At 56.2% G+C, this 19,011-nt stretch overlaps 1 long non-coding RNA gene and 1 pseudogene across 1 annotated transcript; one reads left to right on the top strand and one right to left on the bottom strand.

Annotated features, from left to right (window-relative positions):
• Positions 1 to 610: 610 nt before the first annotated feature.
• Positions 611 to 15,414, top strand: LOC102519821 (annotated as a pseudogene).
• Positions 15,415 to 16,611: 1,197 nt separating this feature from the next.
• Positions 16,612 to 18,357, bottom strand: LOC116657484. Its single transcript, XR_004312591.1, has 2 exons — positions 18,221 to 18,357; positions 16,612 to 17,060 (listed from the first exon to the last, which is right to left on the bottom strand). It is a non-coding gene; the product is annotated as an uncharacterized LOC116657484 (long non-coding RNA).
• Positions 18,358 to 19,011: the final 654 nt, after the last annotated feature.

Genomic DNA, 19,011 nt, shown 5'->3' with positions numbered 1-19,011 from the left:
CCCATTGGGGTTGGCAGCCCTCCTGGGCAAGGAGTGGTCCCGGTGGACACCAGCCCAGGTGGAGGGGCAGGGGTAGCAGGGGCGGCAGGGACAGTGGGGGCTTCAGGCTCTGGCCAGCAGCGTGAACACAGAAGCAAGACCTGCCCAGATGACAAGTGTGGGGCCTTGTCCCTCATGCGCTGGCCATGGGGTGTCCCGTCACCCCCTGGCCTGCAGAAGGTGCTTCTCATCGGTGTTACCTAACCTTTGGTCTTCCTCATGTTGCCCGAGGTGAAGGGGCTTTGTCAGGGCGGTGCCTCCTGGGGTACCTTGGCCCCAGGAGGCCCCGAGCATCTCGGGCACGGTGGCTCTGTCCCCTGCGTCCATCTCTGTCTGGCTCAGCATTGCAGCCCAAGCCCCGTGCATCCACAGGCATTTTCACGCTGACCTTGACCTCAGGCTCTTGTGACTCCTGTGACCCCCAGCTCCAGGGCTTGGGTTTGGGAAATCACCCAGTGACTCACGGAGCCACGAGGGCACTTCCCTCAGCTCGTCCTGAGCCGGCTGGGGCATTGTCTCCCTTTTTCCACTTGGAGGGAGCAGCTGGGAGAGGGGCCTCCCAGTGTGGTGGGCGAGGGGTTTGGGATGAGGCCATCCACCAGCCCTGAGCTGCCCACCTGACCCTCATGCGGGAGCCGAGGATGCAGGCTCAGGGGCAGCTGTGCCCACTCCCTCTCCCCTTCAGACCGCTCCCTGCTGCGGACCTCTGCTGACATGTGTTATTGCGACAGGTCAGGAAATCTCTGAGTAACATAGTGACCCTCGGAAAGTGAAAACGGGATGATTTTGATGTTCTCTGTGTGTCAGGCTGTGCTGAAGACTCCCCCACGCCAGGGCTGGCCCAGGGGGTGGGCGAGGCCGTAACGTCTTCACTTTACAGGAGAGTGAACTGAGGCCACTCGCTCAGCCTCCCAGAGCTTCCCCACACCCAGGTGCTCACTAATTCTTTCCTTTTTACATTTTCATTGTATTTATTCTTTTGCTCACCCCTTTGTCCATTTATTTTAAACAGCCTTACTGAGTTGTGGTTCACTCACCACACAACGCACCCATTTAAAGGGACAGCTCAGTGGTCTTGGTTTCTTGATGGACACATCCATCACCACGGAGAAACCTGTTACGTTCAGCTCCCGAGCCTGCCCACCCCAAGGTAGGTGTGATAACAAAGGTTGGTGTGGCTGGTGACGTCTATTGAGGGCCACCTCTGCCATGGCCCCTGACCTGCTGGTCACTCCCGCCTTGGTTGTGGCTCTGGGCTGTGTGTCCAGTCCTGCCCAGCTCCTGTTAGAGACCGGCCGCTTTGAGGCAGGAGTATGGGGCTGGGGCCTCCTCCAAGCAGCCCAAACCTGCTTTGTCTTAGAATCTCCCTGGAATTACTGAAACATGAATATGAAATAGGAAACAAATGGACATGCTTCACCGTGGCCATCGGAAAACCACTGGGCCTAAATCCCTGAGGTCGTAGCACAGTTTGCCCTCAAATCTCCCATGGTGAGTGTGGATTGGACCCAGCATGGGACCCCGTCCGTGGTCCCCACCCCAAGTTAGATTAGTTCACATGGCCCCATGTGAGTCAGCACCGGCGTGTTAGCCAGTGAAGGAGCGATTCCTCCTGAGCACCTCTGTTCCACGGCCTGATGTGGCCTGAGACCCAGGTCACTGCCTCTGTGCAGGGTCTGCTCCAGCCACAGGCCACCTCCTCCCTGGTGGACCCCATGGCAGGGGTCACCACCAGCTGCTGCTCTGCCCATGCCCCTGCCCACACAACACTGCTGCCTCCTCCTGGGAAACCCGCCCTGTACAGACTGAGGGGCCGGGTGCAGGACACGGGGCCTCAGGGCTGACCCCTCCCCTCATCCAGGAGCTGGCTGGGGAGAGGATTTGTGCTAGCGGTGGCCACAGCCCCTGGGCTGTGCAGAGGCCCCCTCTCCTCACTCGCCCACCCCTCCCCAGCACAGGGACCCTCTCCCCTCCTCACAGCCCTGGACAGCTGCAAACTGGGCAAACCTACCCCGTTACCTGAGAACAGATGACACTTCAGCTGGCCTCCAGGAAGGAAGCGGGGAGGAGCCAGGCTGTCCACTCCTGCATCACCTGGTGGTCTAATCCAGAACCATGTGGCTTTCTCCCTGGACACAGCGTCTCTTTCTGAGTTGGAGCCTGGTGCCTCCCTCGAGGGGAGGGGTGGCCCAGCTCATGGCCAGCACCTGGGGGCTGGGGAAGATGCCTATGAACCGTAGACCACAGTGCTGGGGGCCTGGGAGCTCTGAACGTGCCCCAGAAAGGGCCCCCAAGAGTGCTTGGGGGGCGCTTCTGAGGTTCTGGCCCACAGAGATGGGTGGGGGTCCCACTGGCCCACTAGGGTCACAGAGCTCTCAGGGAGGTCTCGGGGGGTGGCCCTCATCCAAGCTGTTGGCTCAGGGGTCGGGGTGCTTGTTCAGTCCAAGCCTGGTGCTTCTGGGGTGCAGGGAAGATGGGAGGGGGAGGGGGAGGAAAACACTTCCTGGGTCTTTATTAGATGCCTTGCCAACCAGGCTCCCCCACTGGGGACACAGTGGGGCCCAGCAGGCGTGGCCCTGCCTTTCTTGGGCCCACAGTGCGCTTGGGCAGGCCTCGAGCTCTCTGGGAAGACAACTGACCTGCGAATGAGACCATCTGGGGTGCAGTTCAAGCTGCCACACATCAGCCCCGGGCCCTGGGCCCTGAGCACGTCCTTTGACCTTTGGGGACACAGCCCAGGCTGTGCCCAGGGGGCCTGGCCAGAGGACCCCCCCACAGCCCTCACCCCGGAGGACCCCCCGAGTTAGGGTCTCATGTCCAACCCAGACAAAACCTGCTGGTCTCAATGTTACCATGGGAACAGATCCAGGACAGAGGTCAGCGCCTCCTCCCCGGCAACGTGGAGATCGCGAAGGCAGGCATGTCCGCCCCCATGGGCCGGTGTGCCAGGGGGCAAAGGGCACAGGAGCACAGCTCTGCCACTTGTCACCAGAGGGACAGGGGCCTGTGCTCCCATGACTGCTCACAGGGGAGGCTTTGGCGGGGAGAGTGTCGGACGTGGACATGGTAAAAGTCAGGGGTGCAAAGTGATTGCATGTAGATAATCTGGAAACAGCTGCCTAGAATGTTCTCTACACTGGACAGTGTGCTTTGAGGTCATTATTCAGGATTTTGTAGGCCATTTCTTGGCCGAGCCCCAGGCTGGCTTCTGGCTTTGCAGAAAGGCGACATCGTGTTTTACAGGTGGCAGATGGCTTTTATCACACCTCTGCATCATCGCTGTGGTGACAGGGCCGTGGTGCTGCCCCGGGACGTGAGCAGGGGCCCCAGACGTTGCCCGACAAATGTGTTTCTCCAGCTTCCCTGCTGGTTGAGCGCCCATGCTCCCCTGGCCCCCACAGCTGGGCACAGGCTGACCAGGCCAGTCTCACAGGATGGGCGTCCACTCCAGGCCCCACAGAGGCCTCGTCCTCCCTCTGCCCCCTCTGCTCCTGCAGGAACTTGCTTGGCCAAACCCCGACTTTCTTTTGGCTCTTCTTTTTCCTCAGGTGCTCACTCTGGCCTGGCATTTGGGATCAAGGCCGTATGTTCTGTTGTCCGTGGGCACCTGCAGGCTTGTACCAGTTGTTCAGGTCATCCTCAGCCCTGCTCCCTTTGCAGCAGTGTTATTTTTAATAACCAGATTTATTCCTCGGTCTGGAAGAAATCACTGCATTCGACCAGAACAGACATGATTTATGTTTTGAAAATCAGTTATGCTCTGCTCAGAAAATAAAGATGGGCACAGACACCAAGGGGCGTCCAGGCTGAAGCCCAGGGACGAGGGGCTGGTCTGGGGCCAGCAGGGTCACTTTCGAGCAGGTCATGAGGTGATGAGTCAAGGCCGCAGCCCAGAAACTAGTCAGACGCCCGCTGCTGCGGGACCTGGGGTCCTGGAGAGGAGCGGGGGTGGGGTGGGAACGCAGCCGGGGCTTCAGGGCTGCGGTCTCTGGGACTGAGAGTTGGGGCCCTGTGCACTCTTGGGCCTGGCTGCTTCCCTAAGTGAGGGACACCCTTCCTCCCTGCACGGGAGTCCTTGGATTCCCCACCGTCCTTGGTCCTGGACCCTCACCTACTGCCTCGTACACGGCCTGTGTTAGCTGGACCTGCTTCGTGCTGAGCTGGACAGAGGGGAGCAGACCTTGATCACGCGGGTTTTCTTGGATCCCGGGGGATTCCAGGCAAATTTTGGGGTCAGCACTTGAATACTCCTCTCTGGCCAAACTGAGTTCCTGATGGTCCCCAGACTCCACGTTCTCCATCTGCCAAGACAAAGTGTACCTTCCTGCGGGGCTGTGCCACTAAGCCAGTCACACCAGTTCTTCAGCCAGAAGAAACTGTCTCCTCCCAACCCGAGAGCACAGCCTCTCCATCCCTTGACAGTCAGAGCTACGTTCGTGATGGTGGTCATTTTGGGCCAGGTGGTCCCTTCCTGTGTCCTGTGGGTCCCTGGGGCCTGGCGCGTGTGGGGGGGGGGTGGGTGTGTGTGTACGTGTACGTGCCCATCTGGGTGTGTGGCCAGCCAATATCCATGGGAACCTTGGACCTCGTGAGAACTCCTGTCACCCAGGTGTCATGGAACCTCACAATTGCATTATGTAGCTGGAAACGTGGGCTCAGGGACCTCACTGTGGGGCGGGGTGGGGCGGGGGTCGCAGCGAGGAAGGGATGGGGAGAGGGCTTAACCCATGTCTGTCTGACACCACAGCCCAGATGTGTCACCACGACTCTCTGCTGCTCCCACGTGCACTGGCCCCTCAGCCTGATGCCCGGGACCCAGAAAATGAATGACTGGGTTCCTGCCTCAAGGAACTTAGTGTTCTTGGGAGAGACTGACACAGACCAGGAGGGCACTGAGTGAAGGTGGGGTCAGGTGGGCACTGAGTGCGGGTGGTGGGGCTAGAGGATCCTCTGAGCGTGATGGGGAAGGGAGCCTGATGAACCCGTTAGGAGGTGACGCATGGTTCATCAAGGGCACGGGCAGGGCCAGAGGGTGGCTGTGGAGATGGAGAGGGTGGACAAGTCCGGGAATTACTGGGGGAGACTCTTCAGATGATGGTGGGGGAGGGGACGGGCAGAAAAGGAGGTCTGCTTTTCTTTTGAAGTGTTGGAAGGAAGCAAGGGAGATGGCTGGTAGACAGAGCACATGGGGACGGGAATCTGAAAATGGGCTTGTTTGCTGGATGTCCTCTGTCCCTCCCTCTTCTCTGTGCTGTCCAGCCCCGGCCCTCGTCCTGCAGACCCGTGGCTCCTTAGGGCTCCCACTTCCCTGCCCTGCAGCTGTGCCCTCTGTTCAGACGGTATCTGTCTCTCAAATCCCTTGCAGTGAAGCCATCGTGACCTTTGAAACAGATGAAACGTACACTTTTTCCAAGTGTGACTCAAAGGATGTGAGGTTTGTGCACAAGGCAGTTCTAAAAGTGGATGGGTAATTGCTGGTTCTGCTTCCTGTAATGATTTTGTAAGATCATGTCCACTCCCTCCCCCACAGAAAACAACTGGAAAATCTGCACAAAAGCAAAAAGGAGCCACTTGAAGGCATCAGGGACTGACTAGCAGGCAGATTTGGGGGGTTGTATGAAGAGTGTTCTGTGGCTTCCCATCTGGGGCCCAGGCACGGGGGGCAGAGTACTCTGGGGGAAACCTGGAGGACGAGAACATGAAAGTCGGGGAGCAGCCACCACTGAAGAGAGTGGGGGACCCGAAAGGGGAGAAATGTCCGGGGAACCTTCAGACCGGCCACCGCCTTTCTGGCCGGCTGCACCACACACGCACCAAGCCTTCTCAAAGCAGCCCGGCTGAGGACAGAAGATCTGCTCTGGGGCTGGAGCTGCGGCTGGAACCACAGCCTGCAGTTGGAGCCCAGCTGTGGTCGCCGCCTACTGAACCAGAAGAGACTCCAGTCAGTGCAGATCTGCTTTATGTGCCACGAGTGGTTCTAACAAGTGATCACACCAAGGCACTCTGTTGGTGCATTGTCAAGGTTTTGAGGAACCTCTGTTCTGCTTTTCATAAAAGCTGCACCAGTTTGCTTTCCTACCGGCAGTGCGCCAGGGCTCCCTTTCCTCTGCGTCTTCACCAGCACTTGTTGCTGGTTGTCTTTTTAATAACAGCCATTCTGACAGGTGTTGTTACTGAAACAGAGGTCCAGCTGCTCTCTGCTTGAGGCCAATAGTTGAGAAGCAAGTGTTGGTAGGAAAGGAAAGATTGCTTTATTCAGGAGGCCGCAACCTGGGGAGAAGTCACACTTGTGTCCAAAGGGCAACTACCCCTGCGGATCAGGGGGAAAGAGCTTTTAAAGGGGTGTCTCAGGGGTGCATGGGTGGAGGGAGGGGGCTGTAGGCAGAACAGCTCTGACAGTCATCTTGAAATTGGTCATGTGGTGGCCTGGTTAGCTTTATCTTGATTGTTTTAAGTGCAGTTAATCTTCAGTTCCAGGGTCAGTGTGTTCCCATTTCTTTGAGGCCAGTTCTCAGAATTGTGGCCGCTCCTATTAGAGCTACCATCTGGTCATCATGTAGTTATCTTCTTCCCCCTGGTGGAGGTTCCAGTCTCTGCAAAACAACTCAGAGGACATGGCTCAGAATATTTTCGATGGCCCTTGAGGAAGAACTAAAAGTCCTTGACTTTGTTTAATGACTAAACTATAATTATTTTGTTTTGCTTGACTGTTTCCCTGTTTCTGTATTCTCTTATTTCTCTGATGAAACTTGTTCTTTGACTGAAGTTGTTCTACAGGCAAGAGGCAGGTGGAAGACATGGGGTGGGGGTCTGTCCTGGAAAGGCCCAGGGTCCTGCTCCATTCTGGTGTGAGGTGGTGTCTCCCTGTGGTTTGGATTTGCACTTTCCTGATGATGAGTGACAGTGAGCACCTGTCCAGGTGTCATCTCATCAGATGTACAGTTCGCAAGTATTTCCTCCTGTTCTGTAGGTTGTCCTTCACTCTGTGGATGGTTCCCTTTGCTATGCAAAACCTTTTGGGTTTGAATGAATCTCATCTCTTTTTTGCTTTTGTTGCCTGTGCTTTGGGGGTCATATCCAAAAAAAAAAAAACCAAAAAAAACCCCACCAAAATCATTGTCCAGACCAATCTCAAGATGCTTTCTCCCTATATTTTCTTCTAATTATTTTATGGCTTCAGGCCTTTAACTCTTTAATTCATTTTGAGTTGCTCTTTATGTGCGAGTGAGATGAGGGTCCTGTTCCCTCTCCTGCATGTGGAAATCAGCTTTCCCAGCACTGCTTGTTGAAGAGACTGCCCTTTCCCCACTGTGTGCCCTTGGCACCTTGGTCGAGGATTGATTTGCCAAAATTAGCTGGAGTTACTTCTGAGCTATTTTGCACAATTGGTCTATGTGTCTGTTTTTGTGCCAACACCATGCTGTTCTGATTACTGTAACTCTGTAGTGTATTCTGAGATCAGGTAATATGATTCCCCCACCTTTGTTCTTTTGTTCAGGTTTGCTGAACGGCCTGGGCTAGAAGCTCTTACACTGCCACCCTACTTCGTAGCTATTTTAAGTGATAGCAATCTAAAAATTTCAGTTAAAAAGCAGATATTTTCAGGATGGATACAAAAACAAGACTGCAACGTACGCTATCTTAAAAAATTGCACTTCAAACATAAAGACACAGATAGTTTGAAAGAAAATAGCTTTTGGCTTTTGGCTTTTGGCTTGGAGGAGGTCAAGGTGCAACTTTCTTTAGTCGTCCCGAATCCAAGTTCAGCCAACACCAGCCACCTCCACCATGCCGCCCAAGTGTGATCCCAACGAGATCAGAGTCGTATCCCTGAGGTGCACCGGTGGGGAAATCGGTGCCACATGTGCCTTGGCCCCCAAGATTGGTCCCATGGGTCTGTCTCCAAAAACGGGTTGGTGATGACATGGTCAAGGCAAATGGCGATTCCAAGGGTCTGAGGATTACAGTGAAACTGACTACTGAGAACAGGCAGGCCCAGACTGAGGTGGTAACTTCTGCCCCCGCCCTGATCGTGAAAGCCGTCAAGGACCCACCAAGAGACAGAAAGAAGCAGAAAGACATGAAGCACAGTGGAAACGTCACCTTTGATGAGCTTGTCAACCTTGCCCGACAGATGCAGCCTTGATCTTTAGCTAGAGACCCCCCCCCCAGAACCATTAAAGGGGCCCCGGGGATGGCCCAGTCTGCGGGCTGTGCTGCTGGTGGCCGCCACCCTCACGACACCCTGGAGGACATCAGCAGAGGTGTGGTGGGTGCCCAGCGGGTTAAGACCTACCAAGAAAAGTGGTTTAACAAAGGGTTATTTGACAACAAGAAAGAAAGAAAGAAAGAAAGAAAGAAAGAAAGAAAGAAAGAAAGAAAGAAAGAAAGAAAGAAAGAAAGAAAGAAAGAAAGAAAGAAAGAAAGAAAGAAAGAAAGAAAGAAAGAAAGAAAGAAAGAAAGAAAAGGAAGGAAGGAAGGAAGGAAGGAAGGAAGGAAGGAGGAAGGAGGAAAAAAGAAAAATTTAAACTGCAATAAGTGGACAGGGAGAAGTGGAACTGCTTCCGGTGTAGAACCACATGTGAGGAGAAACCTGAAGACATGCACGAGCAGTTAGCACAGGTCCTGGGGCCACTGCATCCCCACCCACAGAAGGACGAGGCTGGGGGGGTTCCTGGCTTCACCCGCATACAGAATTAATTCAAAGTGGATCACAGTCCTACATGTAAGAATCAAAACTACAGAACTGGCAGAAGAAAACATAAGAATAAATCTTCATGACCTTGGATGTGGCAATGATTTCCCAGATATGACACCAAAGCACAGACAACAAAAGACAAAGTAGATAAGTTGGACTTCCTCAAAATGGAAAACTTCTGTGCTTAAAAGGAGAAAGGAGGAAGTTAATCCACAATCGAACATGACAGAAGATGTTTGCAAATCATGTCTCTGATAAAGGTCTGGAGCCCACCAGCCAGCCAAGCCCCTGCTGCCCTGCGGGGTGCGTGTGGCCAGCTCCCTCCCAGGTAATGAGGAGGCTTCAGCCCCTCCTCCCCGAGCGGTGGACACCAGTCACCATCAGCATGTCAAGGAGTGAGTGCTGATTTTTTCTGAGCCCAGAGTCCTTCCCGTCACCACCCACAAAGGTTGATGGCTTCAGGGTGCCTCCTACAAATGCAGTGTTTGCAAGTCTTTGAGAATCAAGAGAACGGTGTTCACTTTTCTGAAAAGTGCGTCTTATTATTTCATGGCAGCGACTGTTTCCAAACTGGCACCATGTGGTGCACTCCTACTCTTGTTTAAAGTGGCCACAGGGGTTTGGCTGTCCCCTATCCCACACCCTGTGACGAGGCCAGTGGTGTCAGTTCCTTGTGGTCCTCACCTTCACTGGGGATTACTCAAGACTCAACCTGTGACTCTCTGATGGACCCCTGGGCCTGCAGAGGCGCTGGGGGCGGGGGCTGGGGAACAGGCCAGGTAGACACCACACCTTCTCCTTCCTGGGGCCTGGAACCTGGCTCCTGCCCTCTTATAGGAGGGGTTTTTGGGGTGAAGACTAAGGTTAAGTGCCCCAGAACTGAAGTACTGTCTGGGGAGATGGAATCTGCCTCCAAAGGGGAAGAGTGTGGCCTGTGGGCCAACGTCCACTTCCCTCAGTGCCAAGGCCCCTGTGGTCTGCACTCTGACTCCCTACCCTCACCCACTCCCCTTGGCAGAGAAACTCATGGGGAAGGGGTCTAACCAGGCCTGGAGCAGAACATCCTCAGCTGTCAGCCCCAACTCGGCCCGTCACACAGACAGACGTGTGTGCACAGGCACACAGACGTGGACACACACACACATCTCTCCAGCTTGGGGCCCACAGCCTCACTTCCTTTTCTGTGAAGGAAACAGAAACCCCCTCCCCCGCCAGTGTGGTGTCCCTGGCAATTAGCTGATTGTGAAAACTGCACACTGTTCGTCAGAAGAAAGGGCTTCTCAAATTAATTCTCCAGATTCGAGTGGGTTCCTGTCAATGCCAACTGAATTCATCCTGGAGAATTTCTCGTCACTTCAGACACATGGGCCCCACCAGGGAGGACGCGCATCCAGGCTGGGAGCCCCTTCGTCCTCCCAGGAGGATGTTTTTGGATCCAATGGCCCTTTTATCCTGTGAAGTTTTCCTTCCTTCAAAATCAGAGCCCTCACCAGTGTGGGAACTGGTTTTCTTCCCAACATGCACAAAATCAGGTACAGATGCATCAAGGAGTTAAATACGAGAGCTTCCTCAAAAACTGCCTGGAAAGTATAGGTGAGCCTTGGAGCAGGGATCTCTTAAATACATTGTTGAAGCTCCAACTGTGAAATGAGAGGCAGGTACATACGAGGACATTAAAGACCTGTTAATCGAATCTCCTCAAAGAAAGTGGGAGAGAAGTTAGAAATGAGAAGGTGTTTGCCAAGGACACGACCAACAAAGGGTTAGCATCAGGAAATGTAAAAAAATTCTGAAAATCAACAGGAACAGGAAACGTACCCAGGTAGAAACCCAGGCAGGAGACCTGAAGTGGTGTTTCCCATGAGGAGAACGTTGTGAGGCGATGGCTGTGACCTGCAGCTGGGATGCGGACAGGACCACAGAATAAGCCCGTCTGATGCCCTCTCCCCCAGCCTCATGGGCCCTCCCCCATGGTCCAGGCTCTGGTCCAAGGGGAACGGACCCTGGGATCTGCCCCGAGCCGTCGACTGCCCTTCCCAGGAGATGGTCCTGCTGGGCATGGGTGGGGGGATGAGTCAGGGCTATGGGTCTGAGCTGTGGCCATCTGCGCTCCCTCCTGTGGGTGGCGGGGCCGGAGGAAGTGGCTCTGGGCAGAGGTCCCCTGGGGCTCATCAGGTCGCTGACCTCCCCATGGTCCTGACAGAAGGCCCAACAGAGAAGGGCTGTGGCTTCTGAGTGAGCAGACATAGACAGACACACAGACAGACAGACACAGAGACACAGTCAGATACACAGACACAGTGAGACAGACAGACCGATGCACAGACACACAGAAACATAGACACACAGACCCAGAGACACGGACAGACATATAGACATAGAGACACACTCAGATACACAGACACAGAGACACAGACAGATACACAGAGACAGAGACACAGAGACACAGACACAGACACACACACAGACACAGTTAGACACAGAGACATAGACAGACATGCTAACATAGAGACACACAGACAGACACAGAGAAACATAGACATACAAAAACACCACAGACACAGAGCAACACAGACAGACACACAGACACACACACTCAGATATACACCCACAGACCCAAAGACACACACGAACACACAGAGACACGCAGACACGCGTGCACGCGCACACACACGTCTCCACAGGGCTGCTGTAGACCAGAGCCGGGGTTTGTCTCATGGCCGAGACCGCTCCATCAGGTTGTTCTCCATCCCCCAAAGGGCGTTCGGGCTGCAGGACCACCAGACCCCCGCGGCCACTTTCTTCACTGCGGTTGTCACAGGGGCTGTTGGGAGGAAGCCATTCCCCTCCAAGGCCTGGTGCTTGAGGTCGGGGGTCCAGAATTGAGGTCAGATGGACCTCAGCCTTTCACCAGCTGTGGGACAGCTGGAGAGACTGTCCTCGCCACGCCCACATGCCTCGTGGGGTGTCGTGATGATGGCTGAGCTTCCAGCAGAGTGGGCGCCTGGCACCTGCTCTGGGTGAGACCCTCTCACCAAGGGAAGGGACGTCTGTAGCGGGGGCAGAAGCAGCCTCTGGAGACCCACTTGGGGCTCCTCTGGACCCCGCATGGAGGGAGGGTCTCATGTAAACAAACAGCGTAAGTAAGTGGATGGTGAATTGGTGGAGGAGCCAGCCCATCTGCTGAAACCATGGCTTTTCCTTCTGGTTTCCTCTGTGAGCAGTGTCTCCTGCAGGGCCTGTCGGGAGGTGCACTGGGTGGCAGGTCTGTGAGTGCGGGAGGAGGCCCCTGTGCTTGGCTGGCCCACGGTGAGTACAGGTGCCTCACTCGGGGGTCCCACAAGTCAGAGGGTGGAGGACAGGCTGTTCTGATGGCAGGGCCACTAGCCGGCTCAAGTCCTCCCTCACTCCCGTGGCTGTGAGTCCTGTGGCCCCAATTTGTCTTTCCCTCTGCATGTGATGAACTGGACCCTGTGCCCACAAGCACTCGGTGGGAAGAGACAGCCCCACATGGCCAGGAGCCTGCCGGGGGACAGCTCGGACAAGAGCCTCCTTCGTGGCTCAGCCCTTTGCCACCTGGAGCTGAAATCTCGGAGATGAGTCCCTTCTTTGCCCCAGCCTGCTCCTCTGAGAGCTGGGGGTGAGGATGTCACCAGGAGTAAAGGATGGATTTTATCCATCAATTGCTGAGCATCAGGCGCTGAATGTGCCATCTCTCCTTTTCCTCAAAGACCCTCTAGGGTTGGTATTAGTGTTGCCACACGGACAGGCTGGTGCCATCGGGAGATCCCACGGTGGGTGAGCAGCAGAGCCGGCACCTCCACTGGGGTCTTGACCACCTGAGTGGGTTCTGTGGCCTTCTGGTGGCGCCCAGCCTCGGTCAGAGCTCAGAGCCCCGCTCTGCCTGGTCAGCAGGCGTCGTGTTAGCTGCGGGTCCTGGTGCCAGCACAGCTCTGTGTGTGGCAGAGACTCAGCAGGTCACTCTGAGTGACTGAAGGAGTGCAAGTCACGGGGAGGGAGAAAGGAAGGGATGCAGAGCCCCGACCCCGATCCCTAGCTCAGCAGGGAAGCTCCTGTCAGAAGACAAGGCAGGTGCTGAGGAGCTGGGCACCTCTCTGCAGGGAGAAGCTGCAGCTGAAAATCAGCTCTGACTGGCTCTGTGTAACAGAGCTTCTACAGAAGCATAAAAATAATTTGCTCCATTAAAGAAAACTAGTTTCTTGGGGATCCCCGCAGCTGCAATTTGAAATGGGCTGTGCGAGGCTGGAGAACAGGTCACCTCAGAGGGTCTCAGCTGCCCAGCCTCCAACCCCGAGCACCCTGCTCTCCCAGGGAGTGTGAAGTCCAGGCTGCCCCGTCTGGCCCGAGACCAGGCCTGGATGTCACCATGTTCCATGCACCCAGAGCAGCTCCATCCAACTCAGAGGTAACAGGATGTGACAGTTGCTGACAAGCAGTGGGGACACTGCCCCCCATGCAGCCCAGGAGATGACAGCTGCTTCCCTCTTGGCCTCATCAGTGTGGCGTATCTGCCCTGGGCAGTGTCCAGCCCCAGGCCTCGGTGACCAGGGACACAGAATGCTGGTGGAGAAACAAGTTAATGAGCTCCTGCGGGGGGGTTTTGGGCAGAGCCGGGCACCTTCCTGGGAGGCAGGCCTGGGCAGCACAGGACACAGCAGTGGCCTAGATTGCCAGCCAACCCTCACCTGCTGGAAGGTTCCACACGACCCTGTGCGCGGGGCCTAGGTCATGCCCAGTGCGCAGAGGGCAGACCCAGGTGCATGTGTGCCCGTGGGAGGGTGGGTGTGTGTGTGGGTGGCTAGCGTGTCTTTGTGTGGATGGTGTGTGCATGTGTGAGGCAGGAAACCACAGTGTAGGCCTGGGGTTCTAAGTCCAGGCTGACAGGAGCCCTCACTTCCCCGGGCCCTCACGTGTACCGAGCGCTGGGGCAGCCGTCGCCTGCCTCCATTCTCCCGGACATCAGCAGGAGTGAGGGGTGGTTGGGGCCACGCCTGCCCATGCGTACAAAGCCACACTCGGCACCGAGGCCTCAAGGTCATGTTCAGGATAGATGTCACCCAGCAGAGGAGCCGCCTCTGGAAGCCACTTCTAACCTGGGCCCCAGGGGCTGTCGTGGCCACCCCTGCCTCCTCTCCGTCCATCAGCCGCTCTTTGGTCAGTTGTCCAGGCGGCGTCCCCCGTCCGGCTGCTGTCTCTCCACAGCAGAGCCCCGGGCTGGAGAGCTGGCTGGCTGTTGTGCCCATTCCCACTCCTGGCTCCGCCCCCCGCAGCCCCATGGTCAGTGCGTCTCGAGCTCAGCCGCGGCTCAGGCTCCTACTTCGTGCCGCCTCTTTGCCAGCATTTTCTCTTTTCCTCCTGTCAAGCTTTGCTCCATTTCACGCAAAATTAAGTTGGAAGTGATTTCAGTCACTGCCAACCCTGAGACGACTTTTTAAATAGTGACAGGATTAATGTCCCGCCTCCCAGGCAGGGCTGTGGGGACAAACTGGCTAATGCAAATCCCACAGGGAAGAGGAAACTGCTGGTCTGTTTCAGCATGCAGACTTTTCCCCTGAAGGTGTGCTTCCCTTTGAAGAGGTCCATACAAAGCTCTACACAGATCCCACTTGTTCCTGCCCCTTGAAATTTAACTTGTAAATCTTCTCCACTGCCTTACTGGTCAGACCAAAATTACAGATATGAACTACCATGAAGCATGGGAGGGAGGCCAGGCCGTCAGCAACGCCTCCGAGCAGCGAAGGGGCCGCCGGGGAAAGCTGGGCGCTCCGCCCGGCTGGGTTCTGGCTCTTGCCCTCACGGCAGACTTGCCGCCCCTGCACCACCTGTTCCCATGGGAGCTGATGGACGCCTGTCTCTGCAGCCGGGATGTGCCTCCCTGGCCCAGGCTTCCTGAACCCCCTCCTCTGGTCTGCTATTCCTCTGCTCTAGAGGGAAGGTAGGAGGGGCAGATTATACTCTATTAGTTGATAGAAAGTGTGGGAAGCAATTAGCTGTAGTGAGTGCTCAGGAAATGGTACTAAATACATGTATTGATTTGAGTTCTTGAGCAAAGTCAGGTTGTGGTCAGGGCACAGCCCTCCATTCTGAGAGAGAACGTTCCATGCATGAACGTATTGGGAACCTCAGTTCCTTCCTGGTCTGCACCACAAGGGTGACCTTGGAATAGGGATCAGGGCTCCACATTCTCCTGACCATGCCTGCCACTCAGGCTCTTTGTGAGCCTCAGGGCAGCTCAGAGATGAGAAAGCAGACTGCACTTTCTCCAGGATTTTGGGGGGGGGGGCGGGGACGGGGGTAGACAGGAACCCAGGGCCAGCTTGCTCAGCCTTCTGGAGGCTGCCAGCCAGCCAGGCTAGGCCCACTGGGCAGGGCAGCCCCAGCCATGGATGTGGGCTGAGACCACAGCAGAGCAGGCAGGACAGCACACCTGCCCATAGGCTGTGGCTTGCACCCAGGTCAGACAGCGTGTTTGTGGGAGAAGGAAGGGCCCCCAGGGACAGATTCCAGTGTTAACCGCCAGACTGGACACCAGGAGAAGGTGGTCTGCATTGGGTGAGCTCATTAAGGACCCTCTGCTCCCAACAGGCCAGAGTGACGGGGCCCTCCTGAGGTCTGTGCTGGGTGTGCATGCCCACGTTTGTGTTCCCGAGCTGTGAGTCTGTGTGAGATGGGCGTGTCCAGAAATTGAGTGTGTGCGAACCGTGAGTGCAAGGGTGTGGGCCCGCTGACGTCCTCGGAGACGCAGGAAGCCCGAGCCAGCCCTGCTGTCTGCGAGCACACAAGGCGTGGCTCCCTAAGCCCTGCTCCCCTTCAGAGGGGAGGGGCAAGGTGATGAGTCTTCAAGCCGACAGGCTGGTGACGCTGTGCTGTGGGCGTCAGTGACCCGGGTCTGGGTTCAGATCCTGTTAACTGAGGACTGGGGACCATTCGGCAGCTCACACCCCCACTTCCCTCCTCCGTAGAGTGGGTCGCACAGACCCGCCGCAGGGAGGTCAGGGCTATGAGAAGGTCCCCGTGAGCACTCGAAGCAGCACCCCTTGTGGTGTGCTCCCACCCACTCTGTTTTCAGGGCTTCACTAGCATTGTCAGTGCTGTGGGGGAGCCCACCCTGAGAGGCTGATGCTGGGGGGTCCCCTGCAATGCAGCCCCCCTGCTGCTCCTCAAGCTCACCGTGCAGTTCCTGCCTCAGGGCCTTCGCACATGCTGCCCCCTCGCTGGGGCTCCTCCCTCCACCTGCAAGCAACGGGCTCTGTCCCATCAATAACGTGACCCCTCCTCACTCAGCCTGACCCCAGACCCCCAACTGGAGAGGTGACGCCCCTCCTGCCCCCGACTCCTGGGCCCCTCATCCTGTCCCCTGCTTTACAACCATCGCCACATTTATTTGTCACAAGTTATACAATTAGTCTGTTTAAGGTGCTCTCCACCAGCACGTGAGCTGCCAGAAGGCCACCCCTGATTTTCTATTGCTGGAAACAACATGGGGGACCCAGTAGGAGTTTTTGAACATGTGCTGGGGAACCAAGTGAATGTTTTAAATCATGACTGTGATCTGTTCAGCAGTGGCCCCTCCCCGCTCCGCTTCCCCATGCAAATTCGGGGTGTCAGTCCCTCCTCAGTCTCATGGGCTTGAGTCCCTGTGCTGGACCTTTCCTGGGGGTGGGGACCCTGGAGAAGGCTGGCACGCCCTGCAGGCCGTCACTTCCACGCCCTTCCTCCTGCACGACCGCCGTCTTAAACTCAGAGTCAGCAGCTCCAAGAGGGGCCCTGCTGCACAAATCATCTGCACACCCTAAAAAGCTGTTTCTTCTCTGATGAGGAAAATGTGCTACCATTTCCTGCTCTCCTAAGAGTTGGAGGTTTATTGGCATTTTATTAACTCTTAATTGGACTACAACTTTAAGCAAACCAATGAATGTGCCCTTTAAAACAGCTGTATTTTTATGGGCACTTGTTTCCACAAATTCAGAGTTCAGTGTAAGGATTCAGGTCAGTGAAGCAGAGCTTGCCGAGGCGGATTATGAGCCCCTGTGCAGCTGCCCTCAGAACAGCAGTGCTTAAAAATGGTTTATCTTCACACGTCCTTCCTGAGTGAAAGCAGCCTCCCAGTGTCACGCGATCCAGCTGTGTGAATGTGCAGGACCCTTGATTCTGTGTGAGGTGGAGGAGGATCCACCTGTGCGTAGACCCCTCCCCAGCAGGTCTGGCAGGAAGCACCAGCAGGTGTGTGCCAGACAGCTCCGGTCTGTGTCTGGGGCTCTGCTGGGGCCTCCCTGGAATTCAGGGGCTCACAGACCTATGGCTGCAATAGATGCAAGAGATAACTGATGAGATTAACTTAACTTTGTAATTCCTGCTCCCCAGACAGTCCCTAATGCAGCAACGAGTACTCAGATCCCTAACTTCAAAGAAGACAACTTCCAGATTCTTAAAGTTCTCGGAGAGGTGTTTATGCCATCAGCAGTGCTTAGCTGCTGTCACATATTAGCTCTTGGGGTTCGGTCATCACATCAGGCACCCACATCCGCCTCGGTCCTCTCCAGAGCAGAGAGGAGAGCTCTGACCACGGGGGTGCAGTCCTGCCCTCAGGAGCTGGGAGCCCGTCACACACACGTTTGCGAGCACAGCCACCATACCCCGCGGTTGCTGGGCCCAGGGTTGCCGCTTGGTTGTACATCTGTTGGTTTCACCTACTGACCATCTTCTCCAGGGATAAATGAGTGATTAGTTCCCCACTAGGGTGGATGCCTTCAGAGTGGCTGTAACAAGTTACCACAATCTCAGTGGCTTAAAATGACACAAGGTTATTCTCCTGCAGTTCCAGAATCCAGAGTGCAGAATGAGTTCTGTGGGACAAGTTCTCCAGGTGCCGGCAGGGCTGGCCCCTCTGGAGGCTCCCGGAGAGACCCTGCCGGCGTCCTCCAGCGTCCCCTCCTCTACCCTCACAGCCAGCAGTACCACATCCTCTGTCTCTGCCTCTGCTGCCTCGCCTCCTCTCTTCTGTCTTGACCATCCCGCCCCCTTTATAAAGACCCACCCAAGAAAGCCTCCGTCCAGACACTTACCTTTGTTACGAGGACGAATGCCTCCTGCCTAGAAGGTCACAGAGTCAGCCCTGAGTCAGCCTACCACACTCACATCTGGAGAGAACCCAGCCTGGGGTACTTCTCCCTCCTTGGGCACAGGCTAGAGCCCCAGCCACAGGTCACAGGGCCGGGAGGGAGCAGGGTTGGCATCTGCATGCCTCGTTCTGAGCCTGGGGAGCCCTGGAGCCCCAGAGCCACCCATCAGAGACCTCGTCAGGAGGCTCGCATAGGCACCGACCACACCCTCCTCTACAGGAGGGAGCTAAGGCCCAGGCCTCTTACCCTGCTGGTCAGGAAACTCACTGTCGGAAACTTGCGTGTTTCAACTCCCAGTGGCGATAACCCCCCACCCCTGGTCCCCTGGCCCTGCACTCACCGCACCCGGGAGAGGTTCCGAGCAGGCCCTGGGCCCAGGAACAGAGGGTTCAGGAAGGGACGAGCCCTTCTGCCTGCGGCCTTATTGGAGCACTCTTCCTTTCTCCTCCCGCCCTAGCCAGCGCCCAGCCCCGCCCCTGCACGGCTCCCAGCTCCTGCTGGTGTAACTGGACGTGAAAGGAGAACTAACCCTGCCCCCTTGTGGAGAGGTGGTGGATTGCGTGTTCGGGATGGATCCTGGGAACGGCTCTCTTCGCTTTTAATAGAGCAGTGCCTTCCTTGGACGCTCTGCAAACCAAGATGGACAGCTTTCCCAGCAGCTTTGATGGAGAGCAGAGCCCACCTCAGCACGTCAGCACCCCTCCAGGGATGGGAGGGAGGGACGTTCGAAAAAGAAGAAAACCTCTAGGACACCCCTCCCACCCAGAGAGCTGTTTTAATCGCCGGGTTGGTCTGACGCCAAGGGTGGCTGGTCCCACACTCTCCAGGCGCCTCTCCTAGCCGGGCTGCCAGCCTCGCTCATGGTGTGGGGGCCCCACAGACGGGCCTTTCTCCCCAGCCTGTGGTTTGGTTTTAGGTTGTTCTCAGTGACAGGCACCTGCCTTGATCAGAACACTTAAGAGCTGGACAGACACTGGCTGAGGAACAGCCATTTCAAGCAGTGGGACGGGCAGTGGAGATAACGGACGCCTGGCTTCCCAATACCCTGGCCCTCATTTGCCCTCCAGGGCATGGCCAGAGCAGGGGTGCCTGAGAGTGTGATCATGTGTTGGGGGGGGGTCCCTCTGCACA

The sequence above is a fragment of the Camelus ferus genome, chromosome 18 (genome assembly GCF_009834535.1).
Source record: "Camelus ferus isolate YT-003-E chromosome 18, BCGSAC_Cfer_1.0, whole genome shotgun sequence".
In the NCBI taxonomy this organism is placed as follows: Eukaryota; Metazoa; Chordata; class Mammalia; order Artiodactyla; family Camelidae; genus Camelus; species Camelus ferus.
This window is presented reverse-complemented; position numbering and strand designations above follow the sequence as displayed.